The sequence below is a fragment of the Heteronotia binoei genome, chromosome 1 (assembly GCF_032191835.1).
Source record: "Heteronotia binoei isolate CCM8104 ecotype False Entrance Well chromosome 1, APGP_CSIRO_Hbin_v1, whole genome shotgun sequence".
Taxonomy (NCBI): Eukaryota; Metazoa; Chordata; class Lepidosauria; order Squamata; family Gekkonidae; genus Heteronotia; species Heteronotia binoei.
Genome location: NC_083223.1, coordinates 211321667 through 211344779, shown reverse-complemented (window position 1 = coordinate 211344779; position 23113 = coordinate 211321667).

Here is a 23113-nt window from a genome sequence, read left to right as displayed (position 1 = left end):
TAGTATCACCTAGCCAAAACAGTTCAATTCACTGAAACAGAGACAATTCACTGTGATGCCTTTTTCAAAGCAAATAGATCAATGGAGCCTAGGTCCTAACAACGTTCATCCAACTGCTCCAAGCTATAAATTGTAATCCAGGGCTGGATGCCTCATTTGTACAATCCACAGGTAAAATCAGAAATTAAAAATAGCCCAGAAAAAAGAAAGATAAACAAAAATAAAACAATCCAGATGGTCCCAAAATAAAAATGAAGAAATGAAAACACAGAGAGTGAAGAAAAGAAAGAAAATTGAGAAAAATAAATGAAAAAGGTAAAAAAGAAAAAATATTCAGACCATTTAAAAATAGAACCAAAATTAAAGGCTCATATCCATAATATCCACCATCAGGAATTTATAATCCACTTAGAAGCTTTCACAGCTATTCTTCCATCAGTCAACAATATAGCTGCATTTTATAATCCACTGCACAAATCCAATAAGAGTTTAAGTGTCTATTTAGGACCCACAAAGACTTATTCAGGATACTTCAGCATAAACTTCAAACTTCTTCCTTTTCTTATATCTTTCAAAGTCTCAAACGTTTATATAACACTGTATCTGTCCTATGGAATTCAATTCTTTATAATATTTATTGACAACTGTGCCTTCATGCACCAACTGTCCTTCTCATCCACATATGCTTGCAAGCAACTTTCCAACAGCAAGATCTTCCTCCCAGAAAAAAGTTTAAGACAGGTCAGTTCAATTCAGCCATCAAGTCTTTTCTATCTTTAGAGACTGGTGTGATTCATATTTCCCAGGATAACATTTAAAAAATCACCAGGTTAGGCAGGAGCTTTTGGAGGCCTCCAAAGAGAAAGGGAGAGAGTTATACCTTCCCCTTTCTCACCACCTTTGCCTCTGTCCATGCTCCGCTTCACTCCCGACTCTCCATTTCCTCTAGTTAGACAAGTAATACTTCAAGACTCGATATTAGAAGAAAAAGGAGACTTACAATCTTCATAGCGATAATACAGCTTATTCAGCTCATGCAGAAACATTTGATGAAAGAGAAATAAGAGGTCCGGCAGTCAACCCTGATGCCATTTACAAATGGCGATCATAGCAGCGAGGCTCACAGCGAGCCGAGCTTGGGAGACAGCCATCGCTGTCAATCCCGACCCTCAGCTTGAGCTGTCCACCTTCCGAGACCCTTCCTGGGTCCCAGAGTTGGGTCTCCTGAAGGGAGAGACCCCTCGACTGCACAATTAAGGAGCGGCTCTGGACAAGCCGGTCCAAGTCACCAAAACCGGAAGTCTCATAAGTTTGATTTCTAAACCACCCTCCCTCATACTTAGCTCAGGGAGGTGTACAACATTCAAAGAAATACAATTGTAAGCACATTTAACAAGTTAAAAAACAATAAAACAGGTATAATAGCCACTCCAGATGGCATCTAAAAACCAGATTTATCTATTACCTCAAGGAAGAGAAAAGGAAAGGAAGGACAGGAATCTATTGGAATCCCCTGACTTGGAGTTGGCAAACCTATGTAAACACATCAGGGTGGAGGTTTCCTTTTATTGCTTAGGTAACGACAGTGGTACCTGGCAAACCTATTGCTGAATAGAGTGTATTTAGGGTGTAATAAAATGTAAAAGCAGCAAGCTGGCCAGAGATAGAAATGCTACATGCTTTTTAAGCATTTAAAAATGAAAGGTAATCAACATGAGGAAAGGGAATGATATCATTGGCTGTGTCTTCTCCTAACCTCCATGTATTGATCTGAATATGTGAACAGAGCCTATGCCTGTACAATATATAGCATATGTTCTTGCCTTATGCAGGTAACCTGCATCTGGGCAGAGAGACTTGTTCCTCCTACTCTTCTAAGTGGTGTCCTTGGTTGGGTATAAGTGGAGGTAGAGAAGAGCTCTTCCCAGACAGTGGTATGTAATCATTATGGCAGCAAGCTCTGAAAACCTCCATCCACCCACCATTGAGTCCCTATCAAGGGCAGGACTGATACGTAACAATTAATTAATTTATGTTTTTCCGCTACATAATGTTAGTGCTGTACAAAGGTAATAGGGAGCCAGTTTGGTGTAGTGGTTAAGTGTGCAGACTTCTTATCTGGGAGAACCGGGTTTGATTCCCCGCTCCTCCATTTACACCTGCTAGAATGGCCTTGAGTCAGCCATAGCTCTGGCAGAGCTTGTCCTTGAAAGGGCAGCTGCTGTGAGAGCCCTCTCAGCCCCACCCACCTCACAGGGTGTCTGTTGTGGGGGAGGAAGAGATTGTGAGCCACTCTGAGACTCTGAAATTCGGAGTGGATGGTGGGATAAAAATCCAGTATCTTCTTCTTCTTCTTCTTCTTCTTCTTCTTCTTCTTCTTCTTCTTCTTCATAAGCATGTAATTCTGAGCCAACCAACTAAATAATCATTCTGGATGAGTTCTTGAACAAAATCCCATATCTTCTCCTCATACTTTATGCCCAATCCAGAAGTATTTTCTGATAAAGAAGACTGATTAGATTAGATTTAGATTTATAGATTTATATCCCGTCCTCCCTGCTGAAGCAGGCTCAGGGCAGCTCACAACAATGAAAACAATAAATTACAATAAAACATCAATTCAACAATTAAAACAATATAAAACAATAAGATATAATAGGCGCAGACTCGGAGGAAGGCAGACGCTTGTTTCTTCGCTCCTAAAAACGCTAAATTGTTTTCAATCTTCTAACTTTTATTTTGCCTTGATAGAAGGAATTGTCTTTAAATAGTTTTATCTTATCACCTCACTCTTAATTTTGGTGCAGGTGTTTCGTCTTTCCCAAGCTCTGGCTGTTTAATCAGTTAATAAGCTTCTGCTTTCGCTTTCTGACTCAGAAGCTGCTGCTGCTAACAAACTACAGCTGATGTTTTATAAAGTTTTACGAAGTTTTACGTTGTCCCTCAAAGAGAGGTTTCTTTTTAGAGTCTTTTAATTTGAACTGTGAATCTAACTGAAGGTTGAAATTAAGTCAACTCCTGCAAAGCAACATGGCGGAGTGCAGTCGGCTACAGCGTTGGCTTTGACAAATTTGGCTTTTAAAGACATTTCATGATATTTTTAGCAGATGTTGTGGCTTTTATCTGTAAGTTTTAAGACATTAGTTGTTTGGTATTTGTTTTATTTATTTATTTATTTGTCAGAACAGTGCCAATTCCCAAATGACTGCAGAAGGTCATCTTCTATTGAAATGTTAAGGGGCTGCACTGATGACTCATTATCCAGCTCGGGATTTAAGAACATAAGAGAAGCCATGTTGGATCAGGCCAACGGCCCATCCAGTCCAACACTCTGTGTCACACAGTGGCAAAAAATTTTATATATACACACACACTGTGGCGAATAGCCACTGATGGACCATATTTTTATCTAAACCCCTCTTGAAGGTGGCTATACTTGTGGCCACCACCACCTCCTGTGGCAGTGAATTCCACATGTTAATCACCCTTTGGGTGAAGAAGTACTTCCTTTTATTGGGACTGACCAGATCTGGATACCTTAAAACACATCAAAGCCTTATATTTTGCCGCTGAAGATGATGCCTTCTTCAAAAGATGAGGATTACTTTGTGTACTGTCCCTTGCGGACAGGTTAGGCAGCAGAGCATTAGTTTGATTGGGACTGATGAGATCTGGATACCTTAAAACACATCAAAGCCTTATATTTTGCCGCTGAAGATGATGCCTTCTTCAAAAGATGAGGATTACTTCGTGTACTGTCCCTTGCGGACAGGTTAGGCAGCAGAGCATTAGTTTGAGAGTTAATAAAGAATCGCACAGGGAAAACCCCCTTCCACGATAAGTAATTCTTTCGCCTCAAATTAGTGAAGGAATGTTGGGGGATTGAAAGATAAGCAGAATCCTCTGCATTTGAGACTGATCATTAAAAGATTTGATGGTAATCAAGTCAATTTTGTGATAGTTCAGATGAAGAAGTTAACAGAGATGAGATTTAACTAAAAGTTTACTTCTCCAGCATGGGATCTTCCTGCCATAAGGACAACAGGTGATCCTTGTAAGACTTCAATGTACTAAGCGGCAGCTGCAAAGGTCTTTAGAGCCGGTGAAATCAGTTCCTTCAATCAACCTGGATCCTGCAGGCAACCCCCTGTCCCCCATCGGCTGACTTAATTGATCTGACTATGGAACCCTCTCTAAATGGCTCAAGGGCACCCCAACATAATGGCTGTATTTTCACTGATGACGCCAGGGTGCTAGAAAGGATATCCATTATCGATTGACTACCAGCTAGGGAAGCTGCAAGGAATATCCACATTGTCTCCTGGAACATAGCTGGGTGGAAGAGTAAAGTGAATTACTCAGATGTTTTGGACTTTTTGAAATCCTTTGATTGTGTCTTCCTTCAGGAAACATGGGCGGAAGACAGTTTTAGACTGACGGATTTTAAAGGTTTTAATCTCCCTGCTTAAAGAACTCATTCTAAAGGTTGCAGTAAAGCAGGCCTGGCTGCTTTGGTGAAATCCAACTTACCATTTAAGGTGATCCTCTTGGATCCTTGCCCGCCATTTGCCCAGGCTTTATTGCTGTCCTCTCCAGTACTGATTCTAATCATATATTGCTTGATTGTTCCTTTTATCATAATCCATAAAGATTTATTTTGTAAGCTCTCTTTCTCCCCAGATTTGTCTATTCTGCCACTCTGTTATTATTTATTGAATGCTGAGGGGGAGGTTATCAAGGCTGTAGCAAAAAATTCTGCTGGCATCCTTAAATTTAAATCTGACCATGTATGAATGCGTCTGTAAGTTCGGTTTCATTTTTATTTTATCTCCAATGTTTAAATTTTTATATTCTATGTATTTTTATTTGCAACTGTTAAGAACATAAGAACATAAGAGAAGCCATGTTAGATCAGGCCAATGGCCCATCCAGTCCAACATTCTGTGTCACACAGCGGCCAAATATATATATATATATATATATATACACACACACACATACACACTGTGGCTAATAGCCACTGATGGACCTCTGCTCCATATTTTTATCTAACCCCCTCTTGAAGGTGGCCATGCTTGTGGCCGCCACCACCTCCTGTGGCAGTGAATTCCACTGCCATTAAAGGTTTGGTATGATATAAAACAATCAAACAGTTTGGGGCTAGTATCAAATTTTCGATGGCATTTCATGCTCTTTGGTATTCTTTTGTATTACTATATTGGCAATTTAATTAGAGGTTAGCCAGCAATTTAGTTAAAGGCTAGCCAAAAAAGTGTTGTTTTGCAGGCCTTGAGGAACTGGGCAAGGTCCCGCAAGACTCTGACCTCCTTAGGCGGTTCCCAGTAGGGGGCAGCGATTGAGAAGGCTCTTTCTCTGGTGGTCTTCAATCTTGCCTTCCTTGGCCCAGGGATTTTAAGTTCCAGAATGAAGTACATCCTGGGAAACATGTGGGGAGAGATGGTCCCTAAGGTAGACAGGTCCTCATCCATATAGGTCTTTAAAGGTAATAACCAGCACTTTGTAGTGAATCCAGTACACCACTGGCAGCCAGTGCAGCTCCCGCAGTCCTGGCTGTATGTGTTCCTGCATGGAGAGCCCCAATAACAGCCTGACTGCTGCATTCTGCACCAGCTGTAGTTTCCGAATCCAAGACAAGGGCATTACAGTAGTCCAGTCTCGAGGTGACCATAGCGTGGATCACAGCTGTCAGGTCGCTGCGCTCAAGGAAGGGGACCAACCATCTGACCCGCCTAAGATGAAAGAAGGCGGATTTAGCAGTGGCTGCTATCTGGGCCTCCATTGTTAGAGAAGGTTCCAGCAGCACCCCCAAGCTTCTGACCCTGGGCGCCGATGTAAGTGACGCACCATCAAAAGTTAGTAGGGGAATCTGCCTCCCTGGACTGCCATGACTCAGGCAAAGGACCTCTGTTTTCACTGGATTCAGCTTCAGTCGGGTCAGCCTTATTATTATTATTAGTTTATTTATATTCTGCCCATTCCCCCATAGGGGCACAGAGCAGAGCACAACATAAATTAAAAAATCACAATAAAATCACAGCAGCATGACAATTAAAAACCAATTATAATATTCAGTACAACAGAGTGGTCCAGGAGAACAATATGGCAAGATGGTGTAGCAGAACAGTATAGTAAATCAGCACAGTAAGGTAGTACAGTAGGGGAGGCCAACCAATCTAATAGATAGGTGCCCGTCGATTCACCTGAAAACCTGGCGGAACAGCTCTGTTTTACAGGCCCTATGAAAGGCTAGCAAGCCAGGTAGGGCCCAAATCTCCACAGGGAGCTGACCAGCCATCCAGCCATGGCTTGCAGCGCCAGGTCCAAATTTTCTAGGACACAGCCAGACTGGCTGTCCATCAGTAGATAGAGTTGGGTAGCATGCTGGTGGCAACCCAGCCCATACCTCCAGGCAATCTGAGCAAGGGGGCACATGTAGATGTTAAACAACATCAGGGAGAGCACCAACCCCTGAGGCACACCACAATTAAGCAGGTATCTCTGGGGTGATTGTCCCCCAATCGCCACCCTTTGTCCCCGACCATGAAGGAAAGAGGAGAGCCATTGTAAGGCCAACCCCTGAATCCCTGCATTAGTGCAATGGTGGGTCAGTAACTGATAGTCGACTGTATCAAATGCAGCTGACAGATCTTATAATATCAGTACCGCCGAACCACCTTGGTCCAGACTGCATATTTATACCCTGCCCTTTTCTCTGAATCAGAGACTCAGAGGGGCTTACAATCTCCTATATCTTCTCCCCCCAAAACAGACACCCTGTGAGGTGGGTGGGGCTGAGAGGGCTCTCACAGCAACTGCCCTTTCAAGGACAACTCCTGCGAGAGCTATGGCTACCCAAGGCCATTCCAGCAGCTGTAAGTGGAGGAGTGGGGAATCAAACCCGATTCTCCCAGATAAGAGTCTGCACACTTAACCACTACACCAAACTGGCCCTGCCAAACTGCTAGGGAAAAGATGCCTGTTAATCAAAAGAACAAAGTGGGGGGGAACAGTAGGTGAGCCTAAGCCTATGAGTTTACATAAAACAGTTTGTTGGATCTCTGCTATGACTTGCAAAGTTCAGATCTTCTGAATGAGCCCAAATTGGTGACTAGTTCTGAGCTGGGACATTCCTGGAGACATGAGGACAAAGCTTGTGGAATCTGAACAGGAGAAGGAGCTCAGCAGGGATGTTATAGAGTCCACCCTCTGAAAATGCAGTTTTCTCCAGGGGAACTTACTTCTGTAGTCTGGAGATCAGTTACAATTCCAGAAGATCTTCAGCTCTCACTCGGAGGTCTGCAGCCGTATTGGTGTACCAAACTAAGCCCAGGTAGGCATGCTCAGAAAAAGAGATTGTTGGGTTGGTAGAACTGTGCAGAACAATACTTGTACTTTCAAATAAAGTTGCTTACAAAGCCAATTGAAATATAGCTTTAGAGCTGAGCTACACTGAAATTCCAACTATTGGTCATCCATCACAGAGTGCAGCATATAAGAAAGAACAAACCATTAAAGGACACCATTACCTTCTCCTGCCATCCCATAACTCAATGTTGTGGGAAACAGTACAATTTATGGTGAGGATTTTATTCCATTCACATTACTCCTCTCTTTTTAAAAAACAAAAAACAAAACTTCATAAGAATCCATTGTAAAAAAAAACAAACCAAATGATTTGGCCAACTTCTTGAAGTAGCTATCAGTGTCTACAATTTATTGACATCCAGGTATTAGGACTTAAAATGGCATTGCATAAAGTACTCTTGAAAGCTTTTCAGTGGGATTTTGTCTGTTTAGAGAGATTTCTACAAAACCAGGGATTTATGCAAAATACTATTTTGTGTGAAAGTTGGAGAGAGTTTTTCCTCTGGACAAGGGGGCTGTTGTGGTATCCAGGGCATGTTCAACTGGCTGTCTAAAATAAAATAAAATATGAACTCCCTCTTTATCCTCCTTTTAAACATTTATAAATTTAAGAAGCTTAAAAATACTTATTTTAATATAAAGGCTTAATGCCAAATCATCAACAGAGTGAGTTAATAGGACTGTAAAACTGAATCACTGAATTGTATTTAGCCACACACCAATCTATTTCTGATCTAATCTTTCCCAATTTTGTTAATGCTCAATTTACTGAAATACCTCTTCAGGCCCTGCCAGCATTTGCAGCCAATGAAAACATTGTCTTCAACAGGAACAGCCAGCATGCTAATTGATAAAATGAAGTTAACAATACATGAAAAGCTCATTATTTAAAGTGTGCTACTAGTTTGAAATAATTACACTTAATATTATTCCCATTGTGCAAAACACAGGCTTCCAGACTTACTGTAGAGGCACTGCCAAATTCTCAGTGATCTTGGTGGGGTTTGCAACGAGTGGGACAGTGTGTGGGCCTAGTTTAATCTCAAGATGTTACGAATTTAATGGGTTCTATTAATATTATACAATACTTCATTTTGAACATAAAGAATGAGTGTGATGAAATAGTTTGCATTCCTCAGTTTCCATCTTATTCAGATGAAAAGTTAAATAGAGAAATTAGCAGAACCATTGGCCTAAATTCAATGCACTTTCATGGGAGTTTACATAATCACTACTTGTAGCTACAAAAGAGCCCTGTGGCGCAGAGTCGTAAAGCTGCAGCACTGCAGTCGGAGCCCTCTCCTCACAACCTGAGTTCGATCCCAGCGGAAGCTGGTTCAGGTAGCCAGCTCAGGCTGACTCAGCCACCCCTCCTTCCAAGGTCGGTAAAATGAGTACCCAGCTTGCTGGGGGCGAAGTGTAGATGACTGGGGAAGGCAATGGCAAACCACCCCATAAAACGTCTGCCGTGAAAATGTTGTGAAAGCAACATCATCCTAGAGTCGAAAATGACTGGTGCTTGCACAAGGGACTACCTTTACCTTTTTACTTGTAGCTACATATCTCTGTGTTAGCTGTGTGGTCTGTTCTTAAAGATAACTGTTTTTAGGTGGAAATACAAGATAGGTTTAGACATTCCCTCTTATTTGACTGATACCCTATAATAGGGTTTCCCAAACTTCCCTCCCCTGGGCCCATTTATATCTACACTTCTCCTTCATGGCCCACTAAAATTTGGGGGTGGAGCCAGGAGACTTTGGGGGTGGAGACAGGAAAGTACAAACATGTTTAAAACTCTTGCAATATTTTGTTTAGGAAAGGTAGGAGAATAGTGGGATTTTGCAATGCAATCTTAAAAATAAAACATCAAGAAAAAGCACAAGGATCACACGCAGAAAAGAAGGAAGGAAGGGACTGACTGACTGACAGAGAGAGAGAGAAGATGGGAAAAGACTGACAGAAAGAGAGGGGGGAGGAAGGAAGGAAGGAAGGAAGGAAGGAAGGAAGGAAGGAAGGAAGGAAGGAAGGAAGGAAGGAAGGAAGGAAGGAAGGAAGGAAGGAAGGAAGGAAGGAAGGAAGGTGGGGAAAGGACTGACTGACAGAGGGGGGGAGTGGGAAGTAAAGCTTCCCTCTGGCCAGTGTCTTTTCCCCTTTATTGCCTCACACCTCCATCCATGTGCCTTCTCCCTTCTCCATTCACCCCTCTGCCTGTCTCTCAGCCCTCCCTCCATCCCCATGCTGCATCCCCCTCCCCCTTGACCTTTTCCCACCCTGGACCAGCCCTCCTCCTGCTATCCTTCTGCTTTGCTCTGGCAGGGCGCAGGCTGCTGGAGACATCAGTGCTGCTGCTGCTTCAGTTCCTCAGCCTGGGTGTCACTCCTCCCCCCCCCCCGCTATTGCAGAGACCATCAGGGCTGGCCGCAACTCTCCCAGTGGTGATGTCATCAGGCGCTGTGGAGTCCGGCCAAGGAGGCTGTGCCGGAAGGATGTGGTGGGCAGGACTGCCCCCGCTGCTGTTCCTCATTGCTGCACTGGGGCCCCACTGGGCACACACCATCTCCATCCCTTGCTGTTGGCAGCAAGCCCAGTGGGGCCCCAACGCAACAATGAGGAGCAGCAGCGGGGGCGGTCCCGCCCACCATGTCTTCCCAGCTCAACCTCTCTGGCCAGGCTCCGCAGCACCCAATGATGGTGCTGTTGAGAGAGCTGCGGCCAGCCCCAATGGTCTCTGGGGGGGGAGCAACACCCAGGCTGAGCAATTGAAGCAGCAGCAGCCCTGATGTCTCCAGCAGCCTGCGCCCTGCCAGAGCAAAGCAGAAGGATAGAAGGAGGAGGGCCGTTCTAGGAGTGGGGCAAAAGCCAAGGGGGAGAGGGATGCAGCAACGGGATGGAGGGAGGATGTGGGCAGCTTGGCTTTCTCCATGGCCTGGGATAGAGGTGGTCATGGCCCAGTACCAGGTTGGGACCCGGTAAATGGGAAACGCTGCCCTATAATATCTAATGGTTGTTCTTAGGGATGCCATCTTTTACACTGGTCCCTCTAACTGTCCCTTTGATATCAGTTTGCTTTACAAGGAATTATCAGATGATATTATTTAACTGATTATTTAACTGGGAGCAGGAGGGAGGCCAGTCTACTTTGTTGACAGTGTGGCAACATTACTTCTGTTGTATGCTGGAAGTGATGTCATCACATCAGCAACATCCCAGTGACACTCTGAGCGTTTTCGCACTGACCTTACTCGGGAGCGACATCCCTCTTCACCGCGCAGCGTCTGCGCAGATTTTGCACTAATTGCTCCGCAGAACCCGGAAGAGCCGCAAAGTCCCGCGGCTTCTGCGTCGCAAATGTAAACTGGCCAGTTTACATTTGCGACGCAAAAGCCGTGGGACTTTGCGGCTCTTCCGGGTTCTGCGGAGCAATTAGTGCGAAATCTGCGCAGATGCTGCGTGGTGAAGAGGGACGTCGCTCCCGAGTAAGGTCAGTGCGAAAACGCCCTCTGATATTTGAGCAAAAACTCTACAGTAGAAGCCATTTTTACCATAAAGCTTTTGCCTAGATACTAGTGTGTCACCTCACCACAACATTCTAGTATGATGACATCACCTCCAGTACACACAAGAAATTACATTACTTTGGTGGCCCTTCTAAAGGCAGAAAGGGGGGATATAAATTTTTAATAAAATTTTAAAATGTTAATAACAAAAAAAGGGTTTACAGCACCTGTCTTTCATAACTTTCTAGAGTAGGGTAGGTAGTCCTGACTTGGATAGCCCAGGCAAGCCGATCTCATGAGATCTCAGAAGCTAAGCAGGGCAGGCCCTGGCAAGTACTTTACTGCACTTTACTGAATGTTGAAATTGGTTTTATTATGACATTTTTATTGTGATTTTATTTCTGTTTTGATGTATTCCGCTCTGCGCCCCCAAATGAAGAATAGGCAGAATATAAATAAACAAATAATAATAATACAAGTACTTAGATGGGAGACTTCCAGAGAATGCTATAGTCGGGAGACAGAGGCAGGCTGTATCACACCACTTCTCTGAACGTCCTCCATGCCCCAGTAAGAGTCACCAGAAGTCACCGTAACTTCCAGGCACAGGCACACACACAGTGCAGAAAATACAACCCCCTCCTCCTAACCCCCCCCCCAACAGAGTAGGGTAGGGAAAGTCATTTCAGTGCTGCAGGAAAAGGAAAAAAAACCTTCACACAAACAAGTAATGGTCTGGGAGAAATCAGCAGTGCTCAATAATGTGATAAAATATTACAAGTTGAGAAAAAGATAGGCAGATTAGCAGTTATTACCATGTGGCAGGTCTGGTCTGCATCATAGACTGGATCAAAAATCCAGAACAAAGAATAATAAAACTTGAATCAGCATACCTAGAAGAGAGTTTACACGATTATCTATCATTTTTTAAAAATCAACTAGAGCTATTATAGTACAAGAAAAGCATAATTTAATTAAAGATGGACTTTTGAGAATAAGGTTATATGTTAGAATGTACTGAGTCCTTCAAACTCTCTACTTACATCTCTAATAGAAGTTTATCACTATAAGAATATGAGAAACAAAAGTGATTTCTTAACATATGGCAACATGGTAAAAATCCAGGGGAAACTTAAATCCTGGCAAGACATTAAAGATGAAGTAATTAATAATCAATGGTCACTGAGCCTGCCTCGGTGGGGAGGGCGGGAGACAAATTGAAATAAATAAATAAACTATATTACCAATCAGTTTCAATTGGTATACTAAATAAAATTATTAACACAGAAGGTGGAGCACTGAATTTGAACAAATGCTTTTAAAACAAAAAGATTATTTATTACATTAGATATGTAAGTTGTTATTTCAACTAGAAACAGAAAAAGAACAAGTGAAAAAATATATGATTAAATGGATGCGAATTTTAGAGAGAGATGCATCAATGGGAATGATTATAAGAAAAGGAACTTAAGTTCACAGCCAGTCAGGTGCTAAGAGAAAATTGGTATAAAATGTTTTTCAGATGGCATATTACTCTGAAGGATATTGAAAAAGTAGATAAAAATTACAAAGGAAAATGTTAGAAATGTCAAGACATAGATGGAACTTTTTACCATATATGGTGGACTTGTAAAAAAGCAAAAAGATAGACTAGAAATACGTGGGAAAATGCAGAATATATTAAAATTCAAATTTCCTATGGAAGCTAAGAATATGTTGCTAGGAATATTGCTCAACAAATTACCAAGCATTAGGGTTTGTAGAATCTTTCGGGCTCAAGTGCCGTGTTCTACTGGAGAAAGTTTTCCTTCCAGATAAATTACCAAGCGTTTTGGAAGAGATATTTAAATATATGGTGACAGTGGCTAGAATTATTCATACAGCAAAATGAAAATCAGATGTCTGTCCAAGCTTAGAAAAATGGGGAAACAAACTTGCTAATTATGCAGTAATGGCAAAATTGACAACTTATTTGAGAAACATATTCATCTCAAAATTTGAGGAGAGATGGAGCATCTATTATGCAACCAGGAGACAAACTTAGAATGAGAAACAGTATAAACATGGTCTGTAAGGCCTATAAATATGGTGTAAGGTAGAAAAAAGGAGAACAAGTTTGAATACAAATGTACAAGGATGTGGATTTTGAACAAAATAGTTCTTATTTTTATTGCAATATAGATAATAGATTTTCCTTCAAATTTTGGTATGGTATGCTAAAAGTTATATTTAGTATGTAGTACTGATTAAATGTGTGATACAGAATACGTATTGTAGAAAATGTCTTAAAAATTCCAATGAAGGGGATGTGGGGGAGATGTATTTCTTTACTTCCTTGTTTAATATATCCTGTAAACATAATAACCTTTGATAAATATAAATAGTTGCAGAATCCCTATATAACCTTTTTCTTTCCTTCTATACCCCTTTTATATTATTTTGTTCTTCAAATAAAAGTATATTATAAAAATAATTTGATGAGACCAACAGAAAATAATAAGTACTTCAAAGAGATTGGAAACATTTTCCCCTCTTGAGTTTGTTAGAAACCATCAGTGATTCACACAGACTATGCAGCATGGAAGAGATCCAGGTTGATCTTTCGACTAAGTAAATTCACCTCTTGGATGACACTTAGCATGGCATTGCATTTCAAGAGAGTTTAGCATTTATTACATTTGTATCCCATTCCTTGAAGAAGCTCAAGATGGCAAACAAAGTCATTTCATTGTTTTTTCCTTTGTAACCACTGTGTCAGATAGGTTGCACTCAGAGATAGCAACTGGCCCAAAGTCTTCAAGCACATTTCATGGCCCAGCAATTATCTGAAACCAGGTCTCATCTCTACCAATGCCACATTGTGCTGGCTCTGAACCCCTTAGTTTTCTCTAGATTAATATTTTAAAGATGCTGGGCAACAGACTTTCTGTACCTCTTTCACATAGCTCTATGCATCTCCCAGCAGGGCAGGCACAATGAATAAACCTATTCATCCTCTTACAAAGTCAGTGGTGCATGGAGTCTGAAATTACATGGGGAAAGACCTTGCAACAAATGGCAACTTCATTTAGTTATGGCTTGAAACTCCACATAGGGTGCTCTGGCAATGCCCTGGCAGAGAAGAGAAACCAGCAGAGTTCTTCAGAATTGGTTCAAACTGGAATGGAGCACAGGTGAAAAAACAGTGACACTAACTAGGAAGCAATGCTGAAAAAAATATATACTTCTTTCCCTGGTTGTCATAAATCCTGACTGTAATGCAAGTAAAGGGGTAAATTTGATGCTCCAAGTGAAGGTGATCATATGCCCTGCACAGACACACCAATTTGGAATTTAAGAACTGCTGTCCTTTATAAAGTTTGTATCTCTGATATCTGGCATTGCATTTTATGGCACACATGGCCTGGCTCAAAAAATGTATAAAGTGAGAGCCAGCTTTGTGTCGTATTAAGAGCAGATAACTCTAATCTGGAGAACTGGGTTCGATTCCCCATTCCCCCACATGCAGTCAAAGCTGTTCTCTCAAGAGCAGTTCTCTCAAAACTCTCTCAGTCCCACCTACCTCAGAGGGTGTGTCTGTTGTGGAGAGAGGAAGGGAAGGAGACTGTAAGGTGCTAAGTAAAGGATGGGGTATAAATCCAATCTCCTCCTCCTCTTCTTTTATGTCAGATCCAGCCATGAACCAGTCAAAATTCATGACAAACTTTACTTCATTAGCTGGTTCATGCTCATCCCTAATAGTTAGATAATGCTTCTTGCAATTCCTTTGTTGCAGTTCAGTAAACTGAGTGCAAATCTGCACACGTGGGAATCATTCATTTCCCCAACTATGTTAACCAGGGCTTTTTTTTTTTAGAAAAAGCCCAGCAGGAACTCATTTGCATATTAGGACACACACCCTGATGTCACCATTGTTTCACACAGGGTCTTTTTTAGAAAAAGCCCAGCAGGAACTCATTTGCATATTAGGACATACCCCCTGATGCCAAGCCAGCCAGAACTGTGTTCCTGTGCATTCCTGCGCAAAACTTCCTCCCAGTGTTAACACTTCTCACAACAACCATGTGAGCTTTTAGACCTGGGTCTTCCAGGTCCTATTCCAGCTCTCTAAGCACCACACTATATTAGTTTTACATTTAAAAAAAATGAATAAATGTCATAATCATTTTTTTATTCAAGTCACAGATATGTTTATATCGTCTTTATTTAGTTAATTTAATTTATTTTACTATATTTTTATTCCACCCATTCCCTGTAGGGCTCAGGGCGGAGTACGACATATGATAAAACAATAAAATACAATAAAAACATTTTAAGAACAGACAACTCAACAGCACTCAGAGACGTTTATCATATCGTCAGATATTGCCCAGTCTCATATTATGATATTTCATAGAGATGGCAGATGATAATGCCGATAGGGGAGGCCAACCAGATCAAGAATAGATGCCCGCAGCCTCAACTAAAAGCCTGGTGGAACAGCTACATTTTACAGGCCCTACAGAAGGCTAATAAGCCAGGTAGGGCCTGGATCTCTGTAGGGAGCTGATTCCACCATGTCGGGGCCAGGACTGAAAAAGCCCTGGCCCTACTTGAGGCAAGGCGGGCGTCTCTTGGGCCGGGGATGGCCAACAGATGTTGGGAGGCTGAACGTAACTATTTTGATTATTATAGCCTTTACTTCAAGAGCAGTGTGATGTAGTGGTTAAGAGTGTTGGACTACAACCTTGGAGATTCAGATTCGAATGCCCATTCATTCTATGGTAGCTTGCTGGTGACCTTGGGCCAGTCATACACTCTCAAACTAACCCACCTCAAAGGGTTGTTGTAAAAATAAAATGAAGGAGAGGAGAATGACGTAAGCCACTCTGGGTCCCCACTGGGGAGAAAAGTGGGGTATAAATTGGTTAAATAAACTAAATAAATAAATTATGTAAACCAGTCCAATTTCAGCAGTGGCTACAGTTATAAACATTTTTTTGGGGGGGGGAACTCTAAACCAAAATCTGGCATCCCTTTTTTTTTAACTTTGCAAATGAAAATATAATCTACTGCCAAAACAATACATTGTAAAAAACCCCCCAATATATATGAATATCATATATTTTATTCATAGATTGTCAAATCCTAGAATATGTGAAATACAATCACTTGGAATGGTTCAAATCACTAAACTTAGTAGGAGAAAGAAATATTACATAATTGGAAATAAATTATTTTTAGATGAAGCACTTTCTTCATCTTGCCCACATTCCTCAGAAACTTGATAGTTTATTTCCTACATTTTACCTTGCACTTAATATACAACTGATATTTTCCTCCTTTTAAAAGCAGGTCTTCTCAGGTCATGATTTCTTTCAGGTTGCTTAGTAACAAAGGGCCTAAAAGTCTGCTAATTTTATAATACAGAATTTATGGTCAAAGGGGTCAAAGTGGAGTTCCTAAAGGAATTCAACAGACCTGGGTAGTAAATCAGCATCATGCCTTTAATAAACACCTGAACCCAGGGCTCTTTTTGTGGCAGTAGCTCATTTGCATATTAGGCCATGCTCCCTGATGTAGCCAATCCTCCAAAAGCTTAGAGGGCTCTTAGTATAGGGCCTACTGTAAGCTCCAGGAGGATTGGCTAGATCAGGGGGCATGGCCTAATATGCAGAGGAGCTCCTGCTACAAAAAGCCCTGCCTGAACCCAACAGTAACTTCTTATAAGTGCTAAACACTAATACAGTAGACTCCAAAAAAGGGTGGTGCACTGTACTTTAATGAAGGACTCATCTTTGAGAAGGCAATGGGGGACTGCTGCTGGTACCACCTATTCTTGACACAATTTGTATCCCATCCATTCTCAGTGGACAAGCAACAAAATAGTGTTAAACATACATAAAATTCTTCTTACATAAACTCAACTGGTTAAAAATAAAGGAATGTTTAGCACTTCAAAACCCTTGGGATCAAAACAAATTAGAAGCTGGGAGAGCCATTAGCCCACTGCTTAAAAATGTTAATAAAAACCATGAGGAGCTCCAATTCAGGTCAGGAATGTGACAATCAAAACTGATTCCTTCACACATGCTGTTATAAGCCCTCAAAGGAAATAAGATGGGCAGCCTATATTTTTCCACTTGAGGGCTAACAGACTATCATGAGGGTGGGACAGCTTTGGTCAACTGAACTGCACTGGAGTGGGGGAGAAGGAAAATCCCATCATCCAACCCATGCCCACAATCGAAATATTTATATCATTTTTTCATCTGTTCATGTTAAAGAAACAACCTCACTTCTTATCACACTCCACTCACTTGATTTTACAAACCCTGTCACTTCACAGTTTTTCCACTGCACAGAATGTGACCAGCTGCACCACAAAAATGACTTTAAGAACATAAGAAGAGCCCTGCTGGATCAGACCAGTGGTCCATATAGTTCAGCATCCTGTCTCACAGAGTGGTTTACCAGTTCCTATGGAGGTCCAACAACACATCATGGAGGCCAGAACTTCCTGGTGTTGCCTCCTGGCACTGGTATTTTCAGGTTCACTGCCTCTGAATGTGGTGGTTCCCCCTCAGTCACCATGGCCAGTAGTCATTGATAAACCTATTCTCCATAGCTCTATCTAATCCCCCTTTGAAGCTATTTATTCATTTAATTATGGTATCTCATATAGAACATAGGAATATAAGAGAAGCCATGTTAGATCAGGCCAATGGCCCATCCAGTCCAACACTCTGTGTCACACAGTGGCAAAAAAATTATATATATATATATATATAAACACACACTGTGGCTAATAGCCACTGATGGACCTCTGCTCCATATTTTTATCTAAACCCCTCTTGAACCTGGCTATGCTTGTGGCCGCCACCACCTCCTTTGACAGTGAATTCCACATGTTAATCACCCTTTGGGTGAAGAAGTACTTCCTTTTATCCGTTTTAACCTGTCTGCTCAGCAATTTCATCGAATGCCCATGAGTTCTTGTATTGTGAGAAAGGGAGAAAAGTACTTCTTTCTCTACTTTCTCCATCCCATGCATTATCTTGTAAACCTCTATCATGTCACCCCGCAGTCGACATTTCTCCAAGCTAAAGAGTCCCAAGCGTTTCAACCTTTCTTCATAGGGAAAGTGCTCCAGCCCTTTAATCATTCTAGTTGCCCTTCTCTGGACTTTCTCCAATGCTATAATATCCTTTTTGAGGTGCGGCGACCAGAACTGCACACAGTACTCCAAATGAAACCGCACCATCAATTATGATACTGGCTGATTTGTTTTCAATTCCCTTCCTAATAATTCCCAGCATGGCGTTGGCCTTTTTTATTACAAACGCACACTGTCTTGTACATTTTCAGTGAGTTATCTACCACGACCCCAAGATCTCTCTCTTGGTCAGTCTCTGTCAGTTCACACCCCATCAACTTGTATTTGTAGCTGGGATTCTTGGCCCCAATAAGCATTACTTTGCACTTGGCCACATTGAACCGCATCTGCCACGTTGACACCCACTCACCCAGCCTCAACAGATCCCTTTGGAGTTCCTCACAATCCTCTCTGGTTCTCACCACCCTGAACAATTTAGTGTCATCCGCAAACTTGGCCACTTCACTGCTCACTCCCAACTCTAAATCATTTATGAACAAGTTAAAGAGCATGGGACCCAGTACCGAGCCCTGCGGCACCCCACTGCTTACCGTCCTCCACTGCGAAGACTGCCCATTTATACCCACTCTCTGCTTCCTATTACTCAGCCAGTTTTTGATCCACAAGAGGACCTGTCCTTTTACTCCATGACTCTCAAGCTTTCTAAGGAACCTTTGATGAGGAACTTTATCAAAAGCTTTCTGGAAGTCAAGGTAAACAACATCTATCGGGTCTCCTTTGTCCACATGTTTGTTCACCCCCTCAAAGAAATGTAACAGGTTAGTGAGGCAAGATCTTCCCTTACAGAACCCATGCAGAGTCTTCCTCAATAACCCGTGTTCATCAATGTGCCTACTCATTCTGTCCTTGATAATGCTTTCTACCAACTTTCCTGGTATTGAAGTCAGACTGACTGGCCTGTAATTTCCCGGATCTCCTCTGGAGCCCTTTTTAAAGATGGGTGTGACATTTGCTACCTCCAGTCCTCAGGAACGGAGGCAGATTTCAATGAAAGATTACAGATTTTTGTTAGAAGATCCACAAGTTCAACTTTGAGTTCCTTCAGAACTCTTGGATAAATGCCATCCAGACCCGGTGACTTATTAGTTTTTAATTCGTCCATCAGTTGTAGGACCTCCTTTTTTGTCACCTCAATCTGACTCAGGTCTTTCAACACCCCTTCCAAAATCAGTGGTTCTGGGGCGGGCAAAAAATTCTCATCTCCCACAGTGAAGACGGAGGCAAAAAATTCATTCAGCTTCTCAGCCATTTCCCTATCCTCCTTCAGTAATCCTTTTACCCCATGGTCATCCAAGGGCCCCACTGCCTCCCTGGCTGGTTTCCTGCTTCTAATATATTTGAATAAATTTTTATTATTGGTCTTTATGTTTTTTGCAATATGCTCCTCATAGTCCCTTTTTGCCTGCCTGATCACAGTCTTGCATTTGATTTGCCACAGCCTGTGTTCCCTTTTACTAATCTCACTTGGACTGGTTTTCCACCACTTAAAGGAGTCCTTCTTACCTTTTACAACTTCCATTACTTTGTTTGTTAACCATGCAGGCCTTTTCTTATGCCTGTTTGTGCCTTTCCTAACTTGTGGTATGTATTTTATCTGAGCTTCTAGGATTATAGTTTTAAATAGTCTTCCAGCTTCCCCAAGGGTTTTGACCGTATTTACCTTTCCTTTCAGTTTCCTCCTCACATGCCTCCTCATCTCAGTTAATTTACCCCTTTTAAAGTTAAACGTGGTTGTGGCAGTCTTTTTGGGCAACTCCCTATTTATACAAACGGCGAAATCAATAACATTATGGTCACTGCTCCCAAGTGGCACAATCACTTTTACATCTCTCACCAAGTCTTGGGCATTACTTAGGACCAAATCCAGGATTGCCCCACCCCTGGTAGGTTCTGAGACCATCTGCTTCATAGCACCGTCATTAAGAGCATCAAGAAACCCAATCTCTTTCTCTCGACCAGAAAAGGGCTTTTTTTGTAGCAGGATTTCCTTGGCATATTTGGCCACACACCCTTGATGTAGCCAATCCTCCTGGAACTTACAGTAGGCCCTGTACTAAGAGTTCTGTAAGCTCTTGGAGGATTGGCTACATCAGGGGTGTTTGGCCTAATATGCAGATGAGTTCTTACTACAAAAAAGCCATTTTAAACAAACAGTTTACTGCCATTAATATAGAATAGAAACTATTTTAGCTAAAGGTAGATTAATCAATTTTACAACCATTATAATCTGTTGACTATATTAGCTGCTTTATGTAAGAGGTATGGATAAAAACAACAGCCAGACAGCAGAGTCAAGGGCTTATGGAAGTGCAGGGTGAAATATAATTATGTAAGCTTAAAAGGTAATCAAGAAGGAGGCAACATGGAAGAAAACAGACTAGAGAGCATGGGCAGTTCAACCTGTTATTCTAACAAACACCCTGAAAATTACTCTCTGTTTACTCCACTAGATATGGGAGGTTAGAGTTCCTCAAACCAGGATCTGAACTCATAGGTCGTTTTCGCATTCACGTTAATCAGCAGCGACGACCCTCTTCACCGCGCAGGATCTGCGCGGATTTCGCACTAATTGCCGCAGAACACCCAGAAGAGCCAGAAAGTCCCGGCGCTTTTGCCGCACAAACGGAAACCGCCAAAAACCAGTTTCCGTTTGCGCCGCAAAAGCGCCGGGACTTTCCGGCTCTTCTGGGTGCTCCGCGGCAATTAGTGCGAAATCCGCGCAGATCCTGCGCGGTGAAGAGGGTCGTCGCTGCTGATTAAGGTGAGTGCGAAAACGACCATAGTCTGAAGCTGGTTTGTTAATTATTTTGCCTGATGTATAAATGCAGGCATTCTGTCTTAGCCCTAGCTTAATCATGGCTTGTGCCCAGGTGATGCCCTCATATAATGCCCAACTGCAGATAGGCTTGCCCAGAGCAAAGGTGATGAAACCAACAGTGATTGAAGCAAACTAAGATTTGAGGAACTGCAGGTGCGTGCACTATGATGACATGGTTCAAAGATTACCATCCTTCCTGCTTTCAGCATGAACAGTGCCGTCACCAGCCCTCATCTCCTCTTTGGTTCAAAATGGGGCAAGGGAAATCTTTTTCATTTTACTCGACTAAAAAACCTCACCTGTTAAATAGGGTCCTTGGGAGTGTCCTTTCAGAGCTGACTTGAAGGCTAAAAAACTGATCCATGGATGAGTCTCCAGAACAGTGGTATTAAAACAACATACTGTGCAATAATACTGTGCTTATTTTTGAGGTAAAAAATTCATCACAGCCATACCCTGTACCACTAAATCCGGTTAAATAATAATAATAATAATAATAAATTTTATTTGTACCCCGCCCTCCCCCGCCAAAGCAGGCTCAGGGCGGCTAACAATACGGTGACCAATGGTGCACCAACAATAAAACAGTTACACTAGAAACATTAAATTAACATTAAACTAACCTTAAAAGCCTGAATTAAAACAATTAACTAAAACATTTTATGACGCTATCCTTGACACTCTTCTAGTTGATGCTGATGGCGGATTTTCAGTTATTCATAAGCTAATTTAAAAAGGGTGGTCTTGCAGGCCCTGCGGAACTGATCAAGGTTCCGCAGAGCCCGCACCTCCTCTGGGAGTTGGTTCCAGAGATGTGGGGCTGCGGCCGAAAAGGCCCGAGAGCGAGTATTCTGTAGTTTAATTTGTCTTGGCCCAGGGGTAGTCAGTCTGTTCTTTCCTACTGACCTCAGTGCTCTCTGGGGTTCATACGGGGAGAGACGGTCCTTCAGGTAGGCTGGTCCTCGGCCATATAGGGCTTTAAAGGTGATAACCAGCACTTTGTACTGGACCCGGTATACAATCGGTAACCAGTGCAGTTCGCGTAGCCCCGGCCGTACATGTTCCCATCTTGGGAGACCAAGTAACAGCCTGGCCGCCGCGTTCTGCACTAGCTGTAACTTCCGGGTCCGGCACAGAGGCAGCCCCATGTAGAGGGCGTTACAGTAGTCCAATCGTGAGGTGACCGTCGCATGGATCACCGTTGCTAGGTCCCGACGCTCCAGGAAAGGGGCCAACTGCTTTGCCCGCCTCAGATGGAAGAAAGCTGACTTGGCAGTGGCTGTTATCTGGGCCTCCATTGATAATGAAGGCTCCAGTAGAACACCCAGACTCTTCACCTGCTGCGCCGCCTTTAGCTGCACACCATCAAAGGTCGGGAGGGATATTTCCCTCCCTGGAGCGCCGCGACCCACACAGAGAACCTCTGTCTTTGCCGGATTCAGTTTCAGCCCACTCAGTCTAAGCCACGTTGCGATAGCCTGTAACGCCCGATCCAGGTCTTCCGGGGGGGAGGCGGGCCGGCCGTCCATTAGCAGATAGAGCTGGGTGTCATCCGCATATTGGTGGCAGCCCAGCCCAAACCTCCTGGCAATCTGGGCAAGGGGGCGCATATAGATGTTAAATAACATCGGGGAGAGGACTGCTCCCTGAGGCACCCCACAATCTAGTGTGCGCCTCTGGGATCGTTCACCCCCGATCGCCACCTTTTGTCCCCGACCCATGAGGAAAGAGGAGAGCCATTGTAAAGCAGACCCCTTAACCCCAATGTCGGCGAGGCGGTGGATCAGTAGCCGATGGTCGACCGTATCAAATGCAGCCGACAGATCTAATAACATCAGCACTGCTACACCGCCTCGATCCAGTTGCCGTTGGAGGTCATCTGCCAAGGCGACCAAGACCGTCTCCGTCCCGTGGCCCGGAGACGGTTCGGGCTTCATGTATTTGTTGGGTTCATGTATTTGTTGGACTGGAGATGTTATGATGAAGCATGGTGCATACATGGAAGATCGAGGGACTGATTATCTTCACATAGCATCTATAATGTCTTCATGTGATTTTTAAGAAGCTTCTAATGATCAACAATGGAGAAAGTGGAAAACGTTTCATTAGCAAATATTTGTATTAGCAAAACACATGGGATCTATTAGCACATAAAACTTCTGAATGGAGGGCAACATCCTCAGTAACACAGAGTCAATTAAAACTCAGCAGTAAAATCTACTCCATCCAAAGGCATGGGAGGGACTAAATCCAATG